Below are 20288 nucleotides of genomic sequence, written 5' to 3' on the forward strand. Positions count from 1 at the left end.
TAGCCTCATGATATATGAATGCAAAAATGGTAACTTGGCTTAGAAACCTCGCAGTTAATAACTGTGGAAATGCTTAATGAACACTAAGCTGCGAGGCGGCTCTGTCCCAGTGTGGGGATGTAATGCCAATAAGAAGATGAAGAAATTCCTTGGAATCCTGATGGAACTATTCCAAGAGATCTCAGAATATCTCCTGCAGTTCCGCTAGAAATAATGCAGGGGGCAGATCCGTCAAAGTTCCTCCAGAAACATCTTCTCTAGTTCTTTCTATAATTCCTTTCATAGAATTTTTTTAAGCAATTTTTCCTGAAAATTCTCCTGCAATTAACCTAGTGGAACCCACAGCGATTTCTCCTGGAGTTCTTCCACAAATGTCTGATGAAATTCCTCCAAGAATTTCTTCACGATGACATTTTTGAAAGTTCCCTCAGACTTCTCCAGTGATTCCTTCTTTGGTTCCATAAGAAATTTCTCTTCGAGACCCTGTAGGAAGCTGCTCCACGATGTTTTCTTGTAGTTGCTTCAGTGCTGCACGAATTCATGCATATCTGTTATAAATTCGATAGAATATTTACTCGAAACGAATGGCAGTTACTAAATTATATTTATTTATTGTATAAATTCAACTGACCAACATTGGTCTTATTGAACTACTTATAACTATATCAACAGTTGTTATTTATATCTGAAGTTGTTATAAGTTTGATATAATTTTGTTTTGTCGTTTTCTGTTCGCTCCTGTTCTGTTCGTCGGGTTTCACTTGAGAAATTTGTCCGATTTTGCAAATAATTCTAAGGAACTATCGCGGAGAAATATTCATCGAAATTTACTCCATGAATATAAACGCGAAATTCTCTGAAATTCTCACAGCGATGTTTTCGGAATTCCCATTATTTTTTTGGTTTCTAGTGAAAATTCTTTGTAATATCCACTGGAAGTTTTCGAATTTTCATGAAGTTTCCAAAAATTCGCTGAAAAATGATTTTTTCTCACATCTGTCAATCCTATAAGTTTTAACCGATGTGATCAGCAGCGTGAGTTATTCCAAGAATTTCTGGATGAACTTCTGGAGTAACTCCAAGATAAATTTAATGATAAAGTTTTAGAGAGACTCCGGGAGGAGCTCCAGGAGAAATTCCTAAAGGAACTCAAGACAAAATCCTAAAAGAACTTTAGACATAAATTCCTGGAAGAGCTCCTGAAAATCCTTAGGAGAAATATTTGTAAGAACTACAGGAATAATTTTTGGACGAGCTCCAAGAAGAATTCCTGGATGAACTCCTGAAAAAATCGCATAAAATTCAACGATCACAGCAGATGAATTCCCCCAGGAATTCCTACTGCATTCCCTTAGGAACGCATTCCGAATTCCCCCAGTAATTCATGCTGCACTCCACAAAGATTTCATGATGCGTTCCCCAAGAATTCCTCCATATATCCGCCAGGAATTCCTCCTGGAGTAACTTCTGGAATTCCTTGTTACAGTTCTTTCAAGAGTTCACCCAGAAACTTCTCCAAAAATTCTTCTTGAAGTTCCACCAGAAATTTCTCCTGGAGTTCCTTCAGGATTTTCTCCTGGAGCTCAGCAATTCCTCTTAGAGTTCCAAAAGGAATTCCTCTCTTCGGGAATTCTTACTGGAGTTCTTTCAGAAATTCCTCCAGGGATTCCTCCTGGCATCTTTTCGGCAATTCTTCTTAGTGTTCCTTCGGGAATAATTCCTGGAGCTCATCAAAGAAATCTTCCAAGATCTTTTCTACAAAAAATCCTCTAGGACCTCCTACAGAAATTTCTCCTGGAGCTCTGCCATGAATTTCTCTCGGAATTTCTCGCTCTAAGGGAAATCAAAATGGCTTCCTGGGGGAATTCAGAATGAGTTCCTGGGGGATATCAGAACGAATTTCTGGGGGAGTTCAAAATGAATTCCTGGGGGAATTCAAAATGAATTTTTGGGGGCAGTCAGAATGAGTTCCTGGGGGAATTCGAAATGAATTCCTGGGAGAATTCGAAATAAATTCCTGGGAAAATTCAGAATGAATTCCTGGGGGAATTCAGAATGAATTCCTGGGAGAATTCAGAGCTCAAAATGAATTCCTGAGAGAATTCAGAATAAATTCCTGCGGCAATTCAGAATGAATACCTGGGGAAATTCAGAATTAATTCCTGGAGGAATTCAGAATTAATTCCAGGGGGAATTCAGAATGAACTCCTGGGGGAATTCAAAATGTATTCCTGGGGATTCAAAATAAATTCCTGAGGGAGATCAAAATGAATTTCTGGGGGAATTCAGAATGAATTCCTGGGGGAATTCAGAATGAATTCCTGGGGGAATTCAGAATGAATTCTTGGGGGAATTCAGAATGAATTCCTTGGGGAATTCAGAATGAATTCCTGGGGGAATTCAGAATGAATTCCTGGGGGAATTCAGAATGAATTCCTGGGGGAATTCAGAATGAATTCCTGGGGGAATTCAGAATGAATTCCTGGGGGAATTCAGAATGAATTCCTGGGGTATTTAGAATTAATTCCTGGAGTATTCAGAATGAATTCCTGGAGGAATTCAGAATGAATTCCTGGAGGAATTCAGAATGAATTCCTGGGGGAAATCAGAATGAATTCCTGGGGGAATTCAGAATGAATTCCTGGGGGAATTCAGAATGAATTCCTGGGGGATTCAGAATGAATTCCTGGGGGGATTCAGAATGAATTCCTGGTGGAAGTGAGAATGAATTCTTGGGGGAACTCAGAATGAGTTCCTGGGGGGATTCAGAATGAATTCCTGGGGGGATTCAGAATGAATTCCTAGGGGGATTCAGAATGAATTCCTGAGGGGATTCAGAATGAATTCCTGGGGAGAATCAGAATGAATTACTGGGCGAAATCAGAATGAATTTCAGGGGGAATTCAGAATGAACTCCTGGAGGAATTCAGAATGAATTCCTGGGGGTATTCAGAATGAATTCCTGGGGCTATTCAAAATGAATTCCTGGAATTCAGAATGAATTCCTGGGGAATTCAGAATGAATTCCTGGGAATTCAGAATGAATTCCTGGAATTCAGAATGAATTCCTGGGGAATTCAGAATGAATTCTGGGAATTCAGAATGAATTCCTGGGGAATTCAGAATGAATTCCTGGGGAATTCAGAATGAATTCCTGGGAATTCAGAATGAATTCCTGGGGAAATTCAGAATGAATTCTGGGAAATTCAGAATGAATTCCTGGGAATTCAGAATGAATTCCTGAATTCAAAATGAATTCCTGGGGAATTCAGAATGAATTCCTGAATTCAGAATGAATTCCTGGGAATTCAGAATGAATTCTGGGAATTCAGAATGAATTCCTGGGAATTCAGAATGAATTCCTGGGAATTCAGAATGAATTCTGGGAATTCAGAATGAATTCTGGGAATTCAGAATGAATTCTGGGAATTCAGAATGAATTCCTGAAATTCAGAATGAATTCCTGGAGAATTCAGAATGAATTCTGGGAATTCAGAATGAATTCCTGGGAATTCAGAATAAATTCCTGGGGAATTCAGAATGAATTCCTGGGAATTCAGAATGAATTCCTGGGAATTCAGAATGAATTCCTGGGGAATTCAGAATGAATTCCTGAAATTCAAAATGAATTCCTGGGGAATTCAAAATGAATTCCTGGGAATTCAGAATGAATTCTGGGGAAATTCAGAATGAATTCCTGGGAATTCAGAATGAATTCCTGGGAATTCAGAATGAATTCCTGGGAATTCAGAATGAATTCCTGGGAATTCAGAATGAATTCCTGAAATTCAGAATGAATTCCTGGGAATTCAGAATGAATTCATGGGGGAATTCAGAATGAATTCCTGGGGGATTCAGAACGAATTCCTGAAGGAATTAAGAATGAATTCCAGGGGGAATTCAGAATGAATTCGTGGTGGAACTCAGAATGAATTTATGGGGGAACTCAGAATGAATTCCTGGGGTTGTTCAGAATGAATTCCTGGGGATTCAGAATGAATTCTGGGGAATTCAGAATGAATTCCTGGGGCGATTCAGAATGAATTCCTGGGGCGATTCAGAATGAATTCCTGGGGAAATTCAGAATGAATTCCTGGGGATTCCAGAATGAATTCCTGGGGGAATTCAGAATGAATTCCTGGGGGAATTCAGAATGAATTCCTGGGGGAATTCAGAATGAATTCCTGGGGGGATTCAAAATGAATTCCTGGGTGAATTTAGAATGAGTTTCTCGAGGAATTCAAAATGAATTCTTGGGGGAATTTAGAATGAATTCCTGGGGGAATCAAGAATGAATTCCTGGGGGAGTTCAGAATGAATTCCAGAGGAACTTTAGAATAAATTCCTGAGAAAATTCAGAATGAATTCCAGAGGAAATTCAGAATGAATTCCAGAGGAATTCAGAATGAATGCCAGGGTGAATTCAGAATGAATTCCTGGTAGAATCCAGAATAAATTCCTGGGAGAATTCAGACTAAATTCCCGGAAGAGTATAGAACAAATTCACGGGGGAGCTACAGGGGTTAGACAAAAAGGTTGAGATAGGTAAAAATAAGTCGAAATTCAAATCAGCATAACTTTGCGTATAATAATCCGATTTTAATAAAACCAGGACCATCAGAAGCGGACACTTTTCTAGTATATTCTCCCCCTGCAAAACCAGAGATTGGTTATTGGCCACCGGAAACGTTCCGGGTTTTCCGAGGGTATGTTCAAGATGCATTTTTTCCACTGCTTGTCATTTTATGTGACGTTAACTTTCATCATGTTTTAAGCTTCCTCCGAAAACTAGAACTAATATGCCGGCCAATGGTGGCTGTAGATCGAGAATCCATCTAAACTACACAGAGATACAGCCATTTCCGTAAAAACGGTACCGGGAACATGATGAAATAATAACAGATCGGAATAATGCAAATATGAGTATCTGACTTCATGGCTTTGCGAGACGATAATTACAGAAACATTTCCAGAATGATAGTGTCCACTACCACCCTTATAGCAGGTTCCATGGGCCTTCCAGGAGGGGCCGGTTTTGGCACCGTCTGGAACCATGCAAATGTCAAAATTCATGTTTTCCCAAGACAATGAATATAGGATCTTTATTAGAGATATATTTCGAGGACTGTGAGACTCTTTGGCCAATTTTTAACAAGTTCCGGAAGTTCTGCGAAAGTGACATTCGTTCAGGGTGTATGGCCAATCCTGTACCGTTTTCACGAAAATGGGCATATCTCTGCGAATACTTAACGGATTTTCGATCTGCAGCCAGCATTGGTCAGCATATTAGTTCTAGTTTCTGGGGAAAACATAAAACATGATGGCAGTAAACGTCATATAAAATGACAAGCAGCAGAAAAAATGCATTTTTGCATACCCTCGGAAAACCCGGAACACCAAGGGCCAATAGGAGGATTCGCATAGGGCCAGTATACTAGAAGAGTTTCCGCGTCCGATGGTCCCAGTTTGATCCAAATCGGATCATTCTACGCAAAGTTATGCTGATTTGAACTTCGACAAATTTTTGGCTATCTCAACCTTTTTGTCTAACCCCTGTAGGTATGAATTCCTGTGGGAATTCAGAACGATTCCCTGGAAGAATTCAGAACGAATTCTTGGGGGAATTTAGAATGAATTCCTTTTGGAATTTAGAATGAATGCATGGTGGAATTCAGGATGAATTCCCGAACGTATCCAGGATGAATACCTACAAGAGATCCTCCACGAACTAACACATAGGTTCTTTCAGGAATTCCTTCTTATGAAAATCCTCCCGGAACTACATTTGGAATTTCTGCAGGAATTCACATCTTTTTCCTAGAATTCCTTCAGATGTTCATCAATGAATTCCTGCTAGGTTTACTTCAGCAATATCTTCCACAAATTCCTTCCAGAATTCATTAGATTATGAGCTAGGAGAACCGGATGAATGTTGTCATCCGAGAGAAAGTAGAACCACAAAAATTTACCAAGGCAAGGTAAAGCCAATTGAATTCAAAATAATTTTTGAAAATTATGAGCTGATTTTTGAATGGTTTATTACACGAGATTTAAAAAACATAAAAAATAATACTATTTCCGAGATTAATTCGAGAAAAAATTATTATCATTAACAATCAAATAAATATATGTACAATGTAGGGTTACTGCTCCTGGACTTCATCTCATAGCTCCGATATTGGTCTTACGAAAAACAAAGCAATGAAAAAGTATTTGGTTTGTTTATTATTTTTGTGATTTTTTTCCGCAGCGAGCACGAATGTTAGCAAAAAGAAGCGACGAAATTGGTGCCGTATTTCTTTGTTCCGCGATGAGATGAATATATGTTCAGTAAGATGGAAAACGGAGCAGTTAATTAAAAGTCTAAACTTGTGCTCCAAATCATTTTCAAATACTTATCATTTTGTTTTTTTTTAATCATTTGAAGAATTGCTTTCCATATCTTGCTGTGGATTTTTTTTTCTACTTTCTCTTATTTGACTTTTCTGTAAGCAATGCCAAATTAAATAGCATAATGAACTAATTTTGTTCCATTATACACTATTTCAATGATAATAGAAGGTTTTATTCACTTTTCTTGTCGGTTGTTTGCTGTCATATTGTCTATCATATTGAACTCATTCAAAAATTGTTATGTTCTGCTAAAGAAGGATCCAAAAAGTAGGGGCATTGTTTTCCACAGGGCTGGTAGAGTCACTTTTTAGTGACTTGGTCACTATTTTGAGCCTAGTCACTGAAAAGTCACTATTTGCATCCAAAAGTCACTAAAGTCACTATTTTCGGAAAATGGTCACTAAAGTCACTATTTTCGCACCACCGTTTGTAAAAAAATTCAAAATAAAAATCATTTGTATCTACCATTATCATCAACCAAATCAAATGTAAATCTGTTAGCAAAATATATAATGTTTGAAAAATTGCTCCAAGCCCGTCTTATGAAAGGCAGAGTGGGTTCGAACCATGGACTTCGGGATCGAGAGACACACAGACAGACCACACAGCGAAGATTGGGCATACGTTTAGGCAACGCCGTATATAAAGCGCAAGATTGTTACGACTACGAGGATTTCGCGATTTTCGCGGTTTTTTGCTGTCACATAACGGTCGAGGCTTCGCGCGGATTCAGTTTTGGGTGGAAATTTAATAAATAAGGAGCGTAGAGTTTTGTTTTCGATAGCAAAATGTCGTTGAGAAGGGACTCAAGTCTATGCTTACCCAATTTTTTGGATATTTCCAAGCCATTATTGAATGCATTATACTTTTGAGAACTCGTTTAACAAGCATTATAAGGGTGAGAACTTCACTTGTTGTCATTTTTCATCGTTTCTGAATATCCATTTCTTGTCACGTCAATTTTGACATAATTCCGAGATATTTCTTGGTTTCTGATTGATTAACCCCTCTAGGGGCCGTACACATATTACGTAAGCACTTATGGGGGAGGGGGTGGTCGGTCAATATCTTACGCCCCATATAAATAAAAAATAATTTGTATGGAAAATATCTTACATGGGGGAGGGGTTCGAAAAATCCAGAAAAATGCTTACGTAATAAGTGTACGACCCCTACGACGAACCACACAGCATGATATTGTCGGCGTAGCACCACATTATAATTCTATAGAATTCGGACATTGGGACTTCCGAACCGAATTTTCTTCCGAAGTTTTATCTGTCAAACTAATTGATGCGTTGTTTAGCGCATCCTTAGGTGAATCCAGCGCACTACTTCCTAAGTTGGGTAAGTTGCCTGTATCTAGAGAAAAATCCACCTTCGTTATAAAAAGCTTCCTAACTTTGTTTCTCTTAGAAGAACTTTCACTATAATTTCTGTAGCGATGACCGCATAAATCTTTATGTAAAATTTCGTTAATATTTCGCCTTGAATTTGGGAAATAATTTTCGGAAGGTTTTCTTAGGAATTTACCAAACAATATCTACAGGAATTCTTATAAAGCTTTCTACCGGAATTCATGAAAAAAATCCGCTTGTCTTTGAAGTAGATTTTTTTTATCAGGGATTCGCGGAGAAGTTTATATAGTAATTGACGTGCAGTTTCCGCGGAAATTCCTGAAAGACAGTAGGAATGTCTACAAAATATTCTGCCTCGAATTTATGGTATGAAAGAATTTCTGGAAGTTTTTGTACTGACATTTGCCATCGGATTTCTGTTGGAATTTCCGTTTGAACTCCTGGAGAAAGATTTCACAAGGATTGAAGTATTTTCGGCACAATTTCTGAAAAAAAATCCTAAAAATTTTCACTAGGTTTTCCACATAAAATCAACTTTCGCTGAAATTTCTGAAAAAAAAATCAGAGTTTTCCAAAGCAATTTCTGCATCAAATTCAAGATTTTAGATCACATTTTACGAAACTTGAAACTTAGGATTCATTAATTCGGTAACATTCATGTTATATATAAGTTCATGTTTTTAATGAAACCGAGATCAGGGTTTCGAAAAAACCAATGGCAAATGGATTCTATATGTATTAAAATTTGTTTCAATTAAAATGTTATTTTTAATTATAAAAATCGTATTTTAAAATTGTCGTCATAATTTTGGATTTTTTAGGTTTTTTAACATTTTTCCTTATAAAGATTCATAGGCTTTGTGATTCCAAATAATTCTCTGTCTAGTAATTGATTAGATCATTTTATTTCTTTTTTGCCGAAAAACCGTGTTATTTTTTCAACGTGCCGAAACGAATGTTCACACGTTAGCGAAAGCCCAATCCAAAACATCCTTCTAGCACTTTTTCATACTGTCTTGCAGCTGAATCATCTATATATGGTGAAACTTTTGGGAATATATTTTAAGGAAACAATATTTTGAGCGATAGTAAAAGATAGCGCAAAATTTGTTATACTTCATTCTGCCTTTTTCATACACAAACTGCAGTTTCACAAAAAACTTCGAGTTCATGTTAAACTTTATTACCACAATGCTGTGGAACTTGCTTCAAAATCGTTGTTGAAATTATAAGCATGGTTTAGTGGAACAACTTGTAACTCGTGTGCTCCCGTGTGCTACGGAATAAGGTTCACCATGGTCATATTGCTAGCCTCTGGATGTCCCAACGAATACCTTCCTCAATATCCAACTATGTGGTATTTATGATGGTGTCGCCAAGTCGGTTGTCCTCTGTTAAGTTCCATCTTCTCCCTAGTTACGATGAAGATGCACACGGCCAGCAGTAGTAATCCTCATGATTTTGTAAATTTAGTCTTTTCTTGATTTCTGATAGCATTCTAACAAAGATTGAAAAAAAACACATGATATCCCTAGTTTCCGATTTACTACGAGTTACTCAGTAACAATACGAATGCAGCTCAGCTTACTACCTGGTTAGTACTTCATACAAAAGTCACTATTTGGTCACTTTTTCTGGTTCTGAAAGTCACTATTTGGTCACTTTTTTCGTCATCGCTGGTCACTAAGTCACTATTTTGAAAGGCATTTATCGCTACCAGCTCTGTTTCCATCTCACTGGACGTATGCATCTCATCGCAAAATAAAATAATACAGCACCAATCTCGTCGCTTTTTTTACTAATATGCGTGCTCACTGATAAAAAAATCACAAAAAATAAGGGATGATCCTTTAGTCACGTAACGCAAAAATTGGCTATTTTCAACCCCCTCTCCCACTATGCCACACTTTTTGTATTGAGCATCTAAAAATTTTGTATGGGTCGTCACATTTCAGGCAACCCACCCTCCTCCTTAAAGCGTTACGTAATTTATGGATGTCCCCTTAGAAACAAATCAAACTCCTTTTCATTGCTTTGTTTTTGATAAGATGAACATGGGAGCTATGAGATGAAATGATAAACAGTTCCTCTATATCATGCGGAAATTGACAATGTTCAAACCGCCATACTTCTAGAAACGTGTTAGGTTTTGTTTTGGATGGATCCTGGAGTAACTTTTTCGGAATTCTAGTTTCCGCATGTTCTTTGAAATCACTAAATAAATAATTCTTAGATTTTCATGGCTGAACTATGATTCATTAAAATGTTTCTCCTGCTCCATATAATTTTGCATATAAGCAGTGTGGTACGACTTATTGCATGCAACATGCTGGATAACCAAAAACAGACTGCAAAAAACGTGGAACGGCTGGTTCTCAGTGGCCATTTTCCACCGATTTTCCACCGATAATTTAAGGCCGTTGCGTTTTTCCACTCTACATATTCTGTAGAAATCCATTTTAATCGATGTGTATGGAAGTTTCTCATCTAGGGTCACTGTACCCCACGTCAATCGCTAGATTGACTATATCCAAGGGCTTTACGAGCCCTATCTACGTCCTCTGAGAGTCAGGGGGCCTGTCTAGGGTGTGGTGGGGTTTGGCAGTGGGCTCTGCTAAACCCCTACAAAAATCTACATGTGTCCGCAAACAGGTCCTACCAAAGCGACTGTGCGCCGCTCAAACCGCACACGAGTCCAGAGAGTGCCAATTGGCACATCAGGATTAAAGCCAGCCAAATCCTGATTATGGCATTCAGTCTGCTTGTTAACGAACCTTGTCTTGGATATCGTAATATTGTGAAAGCGAAGGTTGGCAGTCTGACATTCTACTCTCTTAGTAGTTCCGGGTAACACTGACTCGAAACGGCGAGTCGACTAATGGCTATGCTATCTTTCAATCCCTTAAACCGTGATCTGGCTCTGAACACGTTCGTGTCAACCCTCGTATGGCCTCCCATGATAATAATGGGATCATTAAAGGCGACTACTTCAGTAGGATTGGTCGGCAGCCACAAGGGGGACCCAACAATAATGAGTGATTCAAAAATTAATTCTTCTTTTGACGATGCGATAGCTATGGAGGTGGAGCTTTGCCAAAGGGTGTTTAGTGAGGTTTCCTCGTAGATGGGCGGAGAGCGGAGGGACGGAGGCTACAACTAGCAGCACCAAAGTCTCCCCAGCAGTGATGGGGTATAGTCCTATCAGCACGCTCGGCGGGCCACTTCACGGGATGCGGGTGGTCACCAAGCAACTCGAGCGCATGGCAAAACATCAGTAAGGAACTGAAACAGAACCTTCGGATGCTCCGCCAGGCTGTCCGAGTCGCAAGACCTTTCCACCTTTATCAGGTGGAAAACGTGAAGGCCGGCAAAGGTGCCCAAACCGATTCTTTCTTCTTCCCTGGAGGAGCGAGGCCCAAGAGGCGATTGATTTCGCCCTGACGGCCAATGAGGAAAAGACTGCGCCCAATCCAAAAATGTCCAGGCAGTAATCCGGCGAAGCCGCTCACAGTAAAGCCAAACGACGTGCAAGCAGATCGGGGTGCAGAGAAACCCGAAGGGCATCAACCCGAGAAAACGACATCTCAGATTAAGAAAGCGAAAGACACCAACCAGATGCAATATGGTATTGTAGGGTGCTGTCAATACGATTCACCGCGCGGCTGATGTAATGTTTCCAAAAGCGCATTTGTACAAGATTCCACAATCGAAAGGAACAAACGCCGCTATGTTATCCCCCATGAGAATCAAGTATATGGGCAGCAAAAAGTGCGTCGTTACCTGTGGGAAGCGTCGAGTGTACTTTTGGGCAAATGCGCTAATATCAGCCAGCCAATGCCATCGGCACAAGGGACGAAATACCCGGAAGGTGGTCAGTAGGGCAAAGCGGAAGTTGAGCGCATATCGACCCGAAAATAAAACTGGGGACAAAGACGAGGCCTTGTTGATGAAAATTGTCAAGGGTAAGTACGCCAAAGTCCATAAATCGATGCGGGTGGCTGAGAAGCTTTCGGCGCTGGGTCTGGACGTGCAACGGTACCCGGTCCAAGAGGTGGTACACTCCTTTGCTGAGGGTGTCGCAATAGCAAAGATCAATGGTGTGTTCTGCTGTAGCTGCTATGCCCCACGAAGGTAGCCATTAGAACAGTTCAACAAGATGATCGACAGGCTATCGTCCGACCTAGTGGGTCGTAAGCCGGTTCGCATGGCAGGAGACTTTAACGCTTGGGCAGTGAAGTGGGGCAGCCGCTGCACCAATTTCAGGGGTCAAGCGTTACTTGAGGCACTTGCGAAGCTCGTAGCAGTGCAAGTCAATGATGGTTGACGTAATGTTTGTCTGATCAGTCCTGATCGGACAATAGACATGGACTGGAGGGTTTATGAGGGCTACACCCATAATGATAATTGAACAATTCGCTTTAAGATCAGTCATGGTGTGCAGCATCCGAAGGCGGGGTATCCCTGTCAGGCCTGTGTAAGACCGATCACTTCGATAGCGAAGTTTTTACCGCGGCCCTGGGACAGGTGGCCAACACTGACAGTCTAAGCTGGGATGCACAGGTAGCATGACGCCACGTTGCCGAAGAAAGCCCTACTGAGAAATGGCAGACGCCTGCCTCAAGGCTAGACGAAGGGTGCAACTTTCCTGCGCCAAGGAGACAAGAGCGGACCGCCATGAAGTGTTTCATACTACGAAACTGGCCTTTTAGAGGCCATTAGGAGCAGCAAGAGAGAGTGTTTTGACAACCTATGCGAAGGAGCCAACGCGAATCCGTGGGTGACGCCTGCAGGATAGTGATGACCAAGACCAAAGTGAGCTCTTCACCCCTCGAACGGTCCCCGGATAGGTTGACGAGGATTATCGATCTTCTCTTCCCGTCCCGAGCCACAAGTCCCTGGCCTCCTGCGCCGCAAGGCAAGACGGGTGCGGCCGAAATGGTGGCTCCAGTGACGAACAAAGAGTTACTCGCGGTGGTCAAGTCCCGAACAAAGTTCCAGGGCCTGATGGAGCTCCGAACAGCGCTTTCAAGGCAGCAATCATAGCGAACCCGAACATGTTCAGGCTAGCTATGCAGAGATACCTAGATGGGTGTAGATTCCCCGAAAGATGGAAAAGGCAGAAATTGGTGTTGTTGCCGAATACCGGGAAGCCGCCGGGCGATCCATCTGCGCATAGATAAATGGATCGCCTATAGACATGCCAGGGAAGTTGCTTGAGAGGATCATTCTCAACAGGCTGACCCTGTACTCGAAGGGTACGGACGGCCTGTCAAGCAATTGGTTTTCGATAGGGTAAATCCACGTTGGACGCTATCAACTCAGTGGTGAAGACTGCTGAGATAGCGATCTAAGGCAAGGTATTCGATACTGTGCGTGACACTTGATGTGAAGAACGCATTCAACAGCGCAAGCTGTGATGCCATCGCGCTCTCCTTACACCGGCTTAGCCTGCGTCTCAAATTTGTGTGCTAGAGTGTGAATCAGTGAGCATTCAAATTAGTTTCACATGGTGCGTAAGAACTGAGCACCCAAGTTAGACTCATATGGTTTGTTAGTGGTGAGCATCCAAATAAGACTCATGTAGTGCGTCAGACTCATGTCAGGGTGTGTCAGAGGGTATGTTAGAGAGAGCACCCGAGTAAGCCTCATACGTGATGAGTGTCTGAGCGTGAATGAGCGAGTACAGTAAGTACTGCCTTTCCCCCGGAAGTAATTCTGGAAGGCAGTTCCTGGGGGAAGCGATGGGTGGAGCCCAAGTGAGTTTAATCGGTATCACGTTCACTGGTCGGGTCCGACACTCCAGTACACTTCGTTCATTTAAAGCTAGTATTTTTTTAATTTTTATAATCTTCAGGCTGAATTAAAAAAAGTACCGTGCATCTAGTGACTTGACGTTTGCGGAACGACACTTCGAACACCCTGTTCGATTTTTTATATTTTATTGCAATACGGATATGATTAGGCTGACCATTCGTACCGTATTGAACGGGACAGTCCCGTGTTTTTAGACCTTATTGTGCTGTCCCGTCGTAATCTAAAAAATCCTCAATTTGTCCCGTTTTTTCATTGATTCTTCCAAAGAGCTCCAAAATATTATTCAAACAAATTCAATATTTTAGGCAGGAATCTAAAACCAAATACAAAGAAAGTGGACGAAACCCATCAAAAAAGTGTGAGATGTTATGTTATTAGTGTTGCTTTTAAAAGAATGCTATCTATGCCGACATAAGTCAACATATATAAGAAAAATATGAGAAAACTTAACGTTTTTAACAGTTAATGACAACAGGTGACAACGGGAGATTTTTTCGTACAGTTCCATTTCAATGACCTTTTCGAAAGCCTGATTGATTCTTTTCGAAACATTGAGAATCATTCAAAGTCTTTCTGATCAATTCTGAATATTTCCACTGTAAAAAACGATAACAAAAAATAATTTATATATCACCTGAATAAGATCGAGTTTAAGGCTAGTCACGCTAGTTTTAGCGTCATTCAAATCAATTTCGATCAAAAATCACTGTGAATCGATAAGATTTGACATTTATTCACATGCGCCAACCATGTTGATGGAAATAATTTAAATTACGTTTTATTAATGTTCTATACTTGTTGATATTTTTGATATTCTTATCTGTAGATTGTCTCTCATTTATGTGCATGAATTTTTATTTAGTACGGGAGATCAATAATTCCACCCACATTTATCTTTTGAAATTTTTTCAAAATTATTTTTTAAATGCGTGTTTTTGTGTTTTTTCCGCGTCCCTTTGAAGAGTGGAAAATTTGTATTTTAGTATTTTTCCACAACTAACTTAACCCTCTAGTGCCCAAGGCCGCCTTTAGACGGGGCATTTTGATTTTTTTTAATTTTTAATTGATCAAATTTCGAAAAGTTTCTGATGTTGATCAATAATATTAATAATCAATAATAATAATATGCTTTGATGTTTAAATGTGTTTTAAAGTCAATTTTCAAAGCTCTACACATTAGACCTCTTCATGTTTTCAAAAAGTATTAAAAATTCAAACGGTCAGCCCAGAATCACAATTCTTATGACAAAATAAGCCTCCTGTCAAATTTTCAGCTAATTCGGATAAAATTTTGAGGTGGCTCAAGTCGATTTAGTTTTTTTGGGCTATTTTCAATTTTGAAAAAAATCCAACAAGAGATATAAAAGCCGAAAACCATCGCAACAACCTCTATATGGAAGATTTTGGTGTGCTCTACAAGTCTTGTGAACATTGCGATTCGTTCCGTTCATGTTTTGACCTTGTTAAGGACATAGTTGGAAGAGTACCACGATGGCAGTCAAAATGGCACCGGACCTTCCACGGGTCAATCCCACACCTCCCGCACTCCTCTCCCACCAACATTCGAATGCATCGAACAGCATCGAACAAAAGTTTAATATTCAAATTACTAACCTGTACACAGCATAGTTATTCACTTCCCGTGATAATGAACATGTTTCTCCAAAGAGTCCTATCTATTTCGGCTCGAATTATATCATAAATCAGCAATTTCGTGCCAATTTAATAGCCGTTCGCGATTTGGTGGGGTTATCACTGCACTTCACTTGTTCTGAAAGGGCATAGAAAAATCAAGTTTTTACTCACTTCTCCGCACATGAGCAGCCCGAAATGTTGATAGAATGCAAATTAAACATCACTTTTTGAAATCAGTCACTCGTTTGAACCGAAAACTTAATATAAACTGCTATTTTTGCCCGAAAAAACGATTAAAAACTGACCGCGGAGCGAATGTAAACACCGGCAGCGGCAGCAGCAAACTAATACATAGGGTGGTTCAAAAAATGATTTTGCTCCGTCGCGCTCAGTCGATTATGATTCATAATTTGGGTGTCATCCGATGGTTTGGGTTGGTTTGAATTGAGGCTCACCGTGCACAGGTCGTTTCAGGTTTGTATGACAGTTGATATGGCGAGGTTGAATTTAACATTATTTTGATTGTGGCACTCCGTTATTGGGCGCTGGCGAGGGGGGAGACCATATGACTGGATGATATATTCAAGAGCTTTAATTTTATAGACAATGGAAATTGAATGGTCGTTTCAATGGTTGAGAGTCGATTTTTATCGAGGTTGCGAATCTTTAGCATGATAATTAGGCTTCTCAGAAGGCATCAGTGAAACGTGTAATTCAACAAAATAGCCAGCCAGAACTTTATTGTGATATCTATCGCACCAGGGGCAGATACTTCGTACAAAAAGTGTGATATTGGGGTGAGAAGTCTCCGGATTGTTGCTTTAAGCTTTGTGGGTTCTCTTTTTGCCAGCGTTTGGAGGGGAGGCGCTGTAGCCAGTGTAATGAAAGGTTTAGTTTCTCATACTAGTTTTCATACTAACTTGAACCGGCTAGTGTTCAACCAGTTTTTCTTCAAATCGGTTTTTGGAGGACACTCGGAGCATGGGTCGGAATCGAGTGAGCGTGGTGGAGCTGGGTCGTTTTTGATCCACCCTACTAATATTCTTTGTTTTTTTATAAATACGAAACCAATACTACTACAGTACATGACAGTTTTTATTCTACCAATACTTTCAAAGCTTTGTTTTGGTACTCAACCCACCTTCACCTTAAAGTGATTTTTAAGCTTATAAATGCATAAAAACACTGTTTCCACTAAAAGTCGTTGTTCTACAAAATTCTTGAATTTATGACAAATCACTGCTAATTTAAAATATTTATTTTCCTCTTTTTTCCCTGGACATTTGAGTAATATAACTTCTAATGTCCGATTTACCGTTAAATTCTTAAAAATCAGAAGCGTAACATTAATCATAAATTTGCACGTTGGGATTTCGTCAAACAAGTTGTTCGAACAAAGAAGCTTTAACTTCACTTGTTAAAACGACGCACCATTTGAATACAGACATATGGTGAAATGAACCAAATATGGAAGTCGTTTGTTTTAAGCATCAATTATTATATGATTTTGATTTATGTTTTGTTCGAATAACTTGTTTAAGGAAATCCTAGCGTGCAAATTTATGACAAATATTCAGCTTCTGATTTTTAAGAATTTAACGGTAAATCGGACATTAGAAGTTATATTACTCAAATATCCAGGGAAAAAAGAGGAAAATAAATATAATAAATCAGCAGTGATTTGTCATAAATTCAAGAATTTTGTAAAACAACGACTTTAAGGGGGAAGAGTGTTTTTATGTACTTTAAAACTTGAAAATCAATTTAACATGGCCAAAACGTGAACGGAACGAATCGCAATGTTCACATGACTTGTAGAACACACCAAAAGCTTCCATATAGAGGTTGTTGCGATGGTTTTCGGCTTTTATATCTCTCGTTAGATTTTTTTCAAAAATGAAAATAGCCCAAAAACACTAAATTGACTTGAGCCACCTCAAAATTTTATCCGAATTAGCTGAAAATTTGACAGGAGGCTAATTTTAGCATAGGAATTGTGATTTTGGGCTGACCGGTTGAATTTTTGATACTTTTTGAAAACATGAAGAGGTCTACTACACACACGGGGATGACAAGCTACGCCATCTTTGTCACATCTTTTCTGAGTCACCAATACGAGTGCACTGCGAATGCAACATAAGCAATTCCGAGGGTGAAAATGATATAAAACGAACAAAGGCATAGACAGTACCTTGTGCAAGTTGTATGCTGAAGAATTGAGCAAATAAGTTGAACATTCTTATGTCTAAAGCATGGAATCGAGTGTAAAATAGTTTTAATTTATAGTTCGCTTTTTTTTCTCTTTTTTCTCATGATTGTATCATGTGGGATTATTGAGTGGTATGGGCGTTTTGCATCATATTCTCCTGTAAAAACGTAAACATTCAAAATTCGCGCACATACTAATGCAAAATAAATAAGTATTGGGGTGATTTGACACTGGGGGATAAATTTATCCCCCAAAAAAGAACGAACAGGCAAACCTGTCAAAATCCATAGTAAAAAATTGGATGTCGGTCCTCTGACTACACATTTATAAAAAAAATTAAAAATTGAGTGATATTTTGTTCTTCCGTGTTTTCGCTCGTATACCTTTGAAGAGTGAAATATTTATAGTTTAGTATTTTTCTACAACTAACCTTATTCAATAGAAGGTTATAGAGATGAATGTTACACGCTAAAATATTTATCCAACTCGTTACACGGAAAGTAGAAAATTACTTCTGAAAATTTAAAAATCTCAATCCAAGACAAAATTTTCAAAACGACATATCTGCTTTTGTAAACAAAGATTCAAACAACGATTTGACAAATCTGATAGCTCTCTCACGCAAATCAACACCATCAACAGGTAGCGGAATCCTTCACCTACCTATTGATAGTGTTGGTTTGCGTGGGAGAGCTATCAGATTCGTCAAATCGTTGTTTGAATCTTTGTTTACAAAAGCAGATAAGTCGTTTTGACAATTTTGTCTTGAATTAGTCAGCATTGGATGTTCAAACTGGGTTTGAATTTGGGCTGCAAAATGGTGGGTTGACATCAAGGAAGGAGCGCCCAACAGAGCTCTGGTCCCCACAAGTCCCTATCTCACGCTTCCACGGGTCGTCCGATGGCAAAAGACTGCCAGCTAAGGGTTGTGTACTTAGCTGGTAGTGCAGCCTGGGCACTGTTGTCCTTCTGACATCAGCTAGAGTGAGAAGGTTCACCAGGAGGTGCGGCTCAAACAGCGTCTGCCTGGTACCCAGCGGCTGATTAACGAAATGCTGTATCGCATCAGCTATACCTAAGGTGGCAGCCCCATCATCGCGATGTAGGTAACGCGACCCCGGTAAGGTAGCTTACTGAAGCCTCTCAAATACCACGAAAAATGGAGATAGAAGAAAAGAGAACGTTATTTTTGGCAACCCACCCGGCAACGAAATAAGGACTATGATTGGAAACTCGGTACCTGGAATGTCAGGACCCTAAATGAACCTGGACGAGTGAGCTTTCTGGCTCGCGAACTGCAGAAGGTTGGAGTGAACGTGGCCGCTATTCAAGAAGTCCGATGGCCCAGATCCGGAGAACGTGAATTCCGAGCCGTGGACCCCACGACCAACACTGCATTCAAGTATAACATCTATCACAGCGGCTGTGAAAAAGCAGAGCATGGAGTTGGTTTCGTAGTGATGGGCAAGCAGATGAAGCGAGTGATGCGGTGGAAACCCATTAGCGAACGAATCTGTGTGTTGAGGATACGGGGCAAATTCTTCAACTACAGCCTAATCAACGTTTACGCACCGGCAAACGATAAATCCGACGACGTGAAGGACACGTTTTATGATAAAGCCTATGGAGAGTGCCCAAAGCATGACGTGAAAATTGTTATCGGAGACGCTAACGCTCAGGTCGGTAGAGAGGACTTTTTCCGTCCCATAATCGGTAGGGAGAGCCTTCACTCCGCTACCAATGACAACGGCCTACGGCTAATAATTTTGCTGCTGCCAGAGGGATGGCCATCAGTAGCACCTACTTTGCACGAAAGAACATCCGAAATCACACCTGAAGACACCCAAATGGTGAAACTTGCAACAAGATAGACAATGTTCTGGTGGATGGGCGCCATTTCTCGGATGTTATCGATGTGCGGACATTCAGAGGTCCGAACATTGACTCTGATCACTACCTCGTTGTAAATAAAATTCGATCACGGCTGTCAACTGTATCGAACGAAAGATCACAGCGAACGATGCGTTACAATATCCAGCGATTGTCGGCGGAAGGAGTATCGGCTGAGTACCGCCAGAAGCTCGACGAACGGATAAGTGCAATCAACGTTAGCGACAACATCAACGATCTATGGGGTCGATCCATGGAGCGGTGAGCACAACAGCACGAGAAGTGGTAGGCACTGCACAGAGGCGACCCAGGACGGGTTGGTTCGATGTAGAGTGTCAGAGAGTGACAGACGAGAAGAACGTTGCCAGAAGCCGGAAGTTGGTGTCGGGTACCCGATCGAATAGAGATCGGTACAAGGAAGCAAGAGCAGCCGAAAAACGAACCCACCGCAGGAAGAAAAAAGAGTACGAAGAAAAAGTTATTAGTGAGGCGCAGGAAAAAATGGAGCAGAACGATATGCGGAGGTTTTACGAGTCTGTCAATGGCGTGCGGAGAAAGACAGCGCCATCTCCCGCCATGTGCAATGACCAACAAGGGAATTTGCTGACAGATAAAACTGAAGTGGCTGCCAGGTGGAAGCAACACTTCGAGACTTTGTTGAATGGAGGAAGTGACGGTGCATCGGTGAACAGAATAAATATTAGCGATGATGGACAATCTGTGGAGTCACCTACAATAGATGAGGTTAAAAAAGCTGTTTAAGAGCTGAAAAACAATAAGGCTGCGGGGAAGGATCAGCTCCCGGCTGAACTTTTCAAACACGGCAGTGAGCAGCTTTATGAAGTTCTGCACCATATTATGTCAAAAATATGGGAAGACGAGGAAATGCTAGCTGGTTGGACGGCCTCATTTGTCCTCTATTTAAGAAAGGGCACAGACTGGAGTGCGCCAATTATCGAGGAATAACCCTCCTTAATTCGGCGTACAAA

This window comes from Armigeres subalbatus, chromosome 1, assembly GCF_024139115.2.
Source record: "Armigeres subalbatus isolate Guangzhou_Male chromosome 1, GZ_Asu_2, whole genome shotgun sequence".
Taxonomy (NCBI): Eukaryota; Metazoa; Arthropoda; class Insecta; order Diptera; family Culicidae; genus Armigeres; species Armigeres subalbatus.